This window comes from Procambarus clarkii, chromosome 33, assembly GCF_040958095.1.
Source record: "Procambarus clarkii isolate CNS0578487 chromosome 33, FALCON_Pclarkii_2.0, whole genome shotgun sequence".
NCBI classification, from domain to species: Eukaryota; Metazoa; Arthropoda; class Malacostraca; order Decapoda; family Cambaridae; genus Procambarus; species Procambarus clarkii.
Window position 1 is genome coordinate 31877095 of NC_091182.1, and position 6697 is coordinate 31883791.

The following is a 6697-nucleotide window of genomic DNA, read 5'->3' on the forward strand; positions in this document are numbered from 1 at the left end:
GGCAGCGTGGGTCTAAGATGAGGGAGACCCATCGTGGGTCGGACAAAGGCCTCATTCCTCCTCTCTGTGGACCTCAGTGAAATGAGGTGCACAGAGAGGACCTCCAACTCAGTGTTTACTAGAGTTGGATGTGGCAAAGGCTATAGGCCCAGATGGAATCTCCCCTTGGATACTAAAGGAAGGAGCAAAAGAACTGTGCCTACCACTCTCCATAGTGTATAACAAATCACTGGCAACAGGGGAACTGCCAGATATTTGGAACGCTTCCACCAACAGCACCAATCAGAAATCTCAAACTCTCAACGGGCTACGAAACAAGCCGAGGACATGTAGCTGGTTATACGAGCCACTAAGAAAAAGACGGTAGACAGTGGTGCCCATACCCAAGGCAAAACTACTGCCAAGACCTGGTTCTGGTACAATCTGTGAGTATAGGGATCTCTCGGACACAGACAAGGCGAAATCTCTCTTTCTATTGCTCCAAACTTGACACCTGATCTCTCGGACACAGACAAGGCGAAATCTCTCTTTCTATTGCTCCAAACTTGACACCTGATCTCTCGGACACAGACAAGGCGAAATCTCTCTTTCTATTGCTCCAAACTTGACACCTGATCTCTCGGACACAGACAAGGCGAAATCTCTCTTTCTATTGCTCCAAACTTGACACCTGAGGAACACATCAGCAAAATAATTTCTGGAGTGTGTGTGAAGTTAGCAACTATCCTTGTATAATTCAGTTACCTAGATAAAGAGTCTTTCAGAACCTTGCATAAACCCCCCTCCCCCCCAACCGTGCAGACCGAGAACTTGTGGTAATCTGTGTTTGCTGGAAACGGCAAGTTTCTGAGCTGCTTAGAGCGTGTTCAATGTGACATCCTCGCAATCTCGATGCCCACTATGTAACCTGTCTTACAAAAAACGTCGTTTTTCGCACGTACGCGTTACACAAGGCCAAAAATTGTTGTACTAGAAAATGGAAGCGGCTGGCGAAAGTGACGTACTGTCCCGTTTTCTGTTTTGGGTCCTCTGGTGGGTTAGGAGAGGACACTTTAAACTGTTGTTTGAGCGTTATCCTGACAATCTCTTGCAGATTCTGGAGCTGCCGCTTGAGCTAGGAGAGAACTGGAAGTCCAAGGTGTTCTGCAGAGTGCAGGCTGCCTGTCACTGGGCTGCCTTCCCCCCGGGCTGCCTTCCCCCGGGATACTTTCTTTGCACCGTGTTCCTGTACAATTTCGTCCTCGGGCTAGGCTCGTCCAACCGGCGGTCGACTCCCAATGACCTGTTCGTCAATTTTACCGTACTACATATTTAAAATTTTAATTTTCTCAAATATAAGGTTAAGTGGTTAGGTTCTGTTGGCAATTATTGGTAGTACCAATACAGGCATGAACCATTTAGAAATGCTATTTTGAGCAGAGGCCATGAACGAAGCATTGTTCGTGGAACAACCCTTCTTGTGTACGCACGCACGCGCGCGCACACACGCCACGCCATCACGCATGATATCACGCCAGACCTGTCTCTTGAAGCTCATCTCAAGAGGATAACATCAGCAGCATATGCCATGTTGGCTAACAAAAGAACGACCTTTAGAAACTTGTGTAAGGAATTTTTCAGAAAATTATATACCACATATGTCAGACCAATCCTGGAGTATGCGGCTACAGCAGGGAGTCCATATCTAGTCAAGCATAAGAGTAAACTGGAAAAGGTTCAAAGGTTTGCCACCAGACTAGTACCCGAGCTGAGAGGCATGAGCTACGAGGAGAGACTACGGGAATTAAACCTCACTTCGTTGGAAGACAGAAGAGTTAGGGTAGACATGATCACCACATTCAAGATTCACAAGGGAATCGACAGGGTTGATAAAGACAGGCTATTTAACACAAGGGGCACACGCACTAGGGGACACAGGTGGAAACTGAGTGTCCAAATGAGCCACAGAGATATTAGAAAGAACTTTTTTAGTGTCAGAGTGGTTGACAAATGGAATGCATTAGGAAGTAATGTGGTGGAGGCTGACTCCATACACAGTTTCAAGTGTAGATATGATAGAGCCCAATAGGCTCAGGAACCTGTACACCTGTTGATTGACGGTAGAGAGGCGGGACCAAAGAGCCAGAGCTCAACCCCCGCAAGCACAACTAGGTGAGTACACACACACACACACACAACGTTTGCTGATGGTGCAAAAATTATGAGGAGGATTAAGTTAGAGGAAGATAGTATACGGCTACAAGATGACCTAGACAAACTGAAGGAATGGTCCAACAAATGACTATTAAAGTTCAACCCAAGTAAATGTAAGGTAATGAAACTAAGCGGAGGAAACAGAAGGGCAGACACAAGATACCGAATAGATGAAGCCCTTCATAAAACGGACAAAGATCTAGTTGATATCACACCAAACCTGTCTCCTGACGCCCACATCAAAAGAATAACATCAGGGGCGTGTGCAAGACTGGCTAACATCAAAACTGCCTACAGAAACCTGTGTAAGGAATCCTTCAGAACCTTGTATACCTCAAAGGTAAAACCAATCCTGGAGTATGCGGCCCCAGCATGGAGCCCGTACCTTGTCAAGCACAAGATGAAACTGGAAAAAGTTCAGAGGTATGCCACTAGACTAGTTCCAGAACTAAGAGGCGTGAGCTACGAAGAAAGGCTGCGTGAACTGCACCTCACCTCGCTGGAAGACAGGAGAGCTCGGGGAGACATTATCACCACATATAAAATTCTCAGGAGAGTTGATAGGGTATTACGGGCTCACGATAGCCCGTGCTATATGGATATTTCGTTCTGATTAGCTAAATCTAAAACAATATTGACAGGGTAGACCAGGATGGATTATTTAACGCGAGAGGTACACGAACAAGGGGACACAGGTGGAAGCCGAGTGCCCAAATGAGCCACAGACACATCAGAAAGAACTTTTTCAGCGTCAGAGTAGTTAGTAAATGGAAAGCACTAGGAAGTGATGTGGTGGAGGCTGACTCCATACACAGTTTCAAATGTAGATATGATAGAGCCCAGTAGGCTCAGGAATCTGTACACCAGTTGATTGACGGTTGAGAGGCGGGACCAAAGAGCCGAAGCTCAACCCTCACAAGCACAATTAGGTGAATACCACACACGCTCTCAAAATATTATATATATAATATTATATATTATATATATATATATATATATATATATATATATATATATATATATATATATATATATATATATATATATATATATATATATATAAGCCGTATTTCACAATCAGCTGTGAAATACTTCCGTTATTTTCAAGCACTTCAGTTAGCATTATTTGCTAGGAACAAACATCACTTCGTAGTTGTGACCGTTCATACATGAATATTCAACCACAGGCGCTTAAAACACAGGCAGGAGAACAGAACCCCAACATACTAGAAACTTCTTACAAATTACGACCACCTTACAGGAACGACCATCTATCTACAGCCCCTCACCACCTACAATGACACGACCTGAGCCTGTAGTTTAGAGCCTCCAATAACCCAGAGTCACAGAAATGTCACAGAAGTCACAGAAATGTCACAGAAGTCACAGAAATGTCACAGAAGTCACAGAAATATCACAGAAGTCACAGAAATGTCACAGAAGTCACAGAAATGTCACAGAAGTCACAGAAATATCACAGAAGTCACAGAAATGTCACAGAAGTCACAGAAATATCACAGAAGTCACAGAAATGTCACAGAAGTCACAGAAATGTCACAGAAGTCACAGAAATGTCACAGAAGTCACAGAAATGTCACAGAAGTCACAGAAATGTCACAGAAGTCACAGAAACCCAGAGTCACAGTACGCTGCGCGTACTAGTGGCTTTACAAGAGTGCAATTACTGTACTATGCTATGTATTCTCACAAACCCAATGTACCTTCTTGTATATAAATAAATAAATAAATAAATAAATAAATAAATAAATGTTGGTATGTATTGGTAAGAATTTTTGTTGTAAATGATCGTCTTTTTAGTTGGATCACACGAATACACATCTATATTTAATAATGTTATGGGTGGAAACTTTTCAAGAAACAATTTTAATTTGGGATAAAGGACAGCTTCGGAGGCCGCGCAGGCTAGCTTTTTAAGTTAAAATTTATGAGTTGCAGTTTGAGTCAAAGTTGAAGTAATTGAACTATAGTTAGATGCGAGACCACGTTTATAAATCCTGGTTTTTTGGGGGTCTAGATTTATCGGCCTGCTGTTGCCTGCTTGGGCATTCGCTGTTAAGGCGGGTGGTATCACTCGATTAATTTCACATGTACTCTAGGAGTCCAGATAACGTCTTGGTGAACGTCTTAGTTGATGGCTTATCGTGCTGGCAGCCAGTTTATAGCCCCGAGCGTATTGGAGGAACATTTCCCCTCCTACTTCGAGTTCAAGTGTGTTTATTAAGACAAGAAAAAAATACATCTCAAAATAATAGAGAAGCTGTCAATCGACACAATCGACTTGAGAATGGTCCAGGACGGACCGAAACGTCGTCGTCCCTTCAATTTCTAGTGTGTGGTCTGGTCAACAATAGAGAAGCTTAGGCTATTTCTACCCCCCCCCCTAATTTTCCTACCCACGTGGCCTTCAGCATTCTCTTGAGATGATTTCGGGGCTTTAGTGTCCCCGCGGCCCGGTCCTCGACCAGGCATCCACCCCCAGGAAGCAGCCCGGGACAGCTGACTAACACCCAGGTACCTATTTTACTGCTAGGTAACAGTAACATAGGGAGAAAGAAACTCTGCCCATTGTTTCTCGCCGGCGTCTGGGATCGAACCCAGGACCACAGGATCACAAGTTCAGCGTGCTGTCCGCTCGGCCGACCGGCTCCCCTGATCCTTGATTCTCACACATCCTTAGATGTGAATGCAGGGCCGAGCTTCAGATCCTCAGCCCCGAACTTTCCATTTATTAGTCGTGCAGTGCAACGACGCTGTTCTCTTGTTTGAGGGCGCATTATGTTAATAACAACCATTTCTTCATTTATAACTACACTACAAGCGTTATGACACCTTTCTCACTGTAGTATCTCGTTTTCTGTCGTGTCCCTTCGTTCTGGTGTCCTATGTTGCTTCTTAATCTGTTAATTTACATAAAAATTTTATGGTACTTGAAATGTTTTCTCTCGTTCCGTCTCTGCTCATCATCTGTCGAGATACAGTTTCCTCAGTCTTTGTTCACAGCTCAGTCCCCTCGCATCAGAAGCGAGTCTCGTATTTCAATCTTCTGTAGTTTTATTATTTTTTTAGTTTTTTTTTCATTTTCGAATATGAACCATGCTGGGGGGTTCATATTCGAAAATGGGTCTCACGTTGGTTGTATGTAGCACTCATAGGTTCATATGTCCAAATTCTCGAACCTAATTCGGGTGTTCTCCCAGATTTTCGTCTTTTATAGATGCTGGAATCTGTTTTCTCTTTATTGTGTACTGCTGTACATGTCTTTTCACGCTTCTCCTCATATTGTGCATTTGTTTGAGATTAAAACCGTCTGCCGCCTACCGTACCCAACCATCCTTCACCAAGCTAGAGACCGTCCACGGCCAACCACCCGCCACCGAGCGGGCGGCTCTTCAGGACCTTCCACGGGGCTCTTCATCCTCCACCTACCAGCCGGCCCCACTCTTCCTTCCTGTCTTCCGGTCCCTTCCAGCGCCCCGTTATCGCTCTCCTGGCGTGGCGGTGGTGGTGGCTGGCTGCTCCGGGTTCCTGCTGCCTCGCCAATATTCCATTTCCTCGGGCTTCAGCGGCGACGTTATCACCTCTGCTGAATCCTGACAAGACTTGAGTCTGCCGAGGGAGCGCGGCGTCCTCGGCGAGGACTCCGGAGCCGCACCTCGGCACTCGGAAAGTCTGAGGTGCAAATCGGTTTCATTCAGTCCTATTTCCAGTTGGGAATACAGAGCATGCGGATAAGAGAAATTCACAAAATATTCTTAGAATTTGATGGAAATCCACAATCAACATTAATTATTATATATATATATATATATTTTGGTAGCAGTCTTTCCTGTAGACATATATTATTAAATATGACCGAAAAAGTAAGATTAATAATTCTAACACGAATTTTCTCTATCTTTCTTATGTTTCTTTTCACTGTTGATGGTAATTCAAAGATCAATTCTCCAAAATTCATTTTTATTTCTAGTCTGACGCGACACTTGTGTTATACTCAAATTCTGTCAGTTGAAATGTAACCAATCACAGGCAAGTAGACCTCTGACGTCATGCCAGACAGAGGAGCATCAAGCCATGCTTCCAGCAGCCTCAGTTCTCTCTCAGACCCAGAGTAAGGTGGACCTCGGTTGGCCATGCTCCCAGCAGCCTCAGTTCTCTCTCAGACCCAGAGTAAGGTGGACCTCGGTTGGCCATGCTCCCAGCAGCCTCAGTTCTCTCTCAGACCCAGAGTAAGGTGGACCTCGGTTGGCCATGCTCCCAGCAGCCTCAGTTCTCTCTCAGACCCAGAGTAAGGTGGACCTCGGTTGGCCATGCTCCCAGCAGCCTCAGTTCTCTCTCAGACCCAGAGTAAGGTGGACCTCGGTTGGCCATGCTCCCAGCAGCCTCAGTTCTCTCTCAGACCCAGAGTAAGGTGGACCTCGGTTGGCCATGCTCCCAGCAGCCTCAGTTCTCTCTCAGACCCAGAGTAAGGTGGACCTCGGTTGGC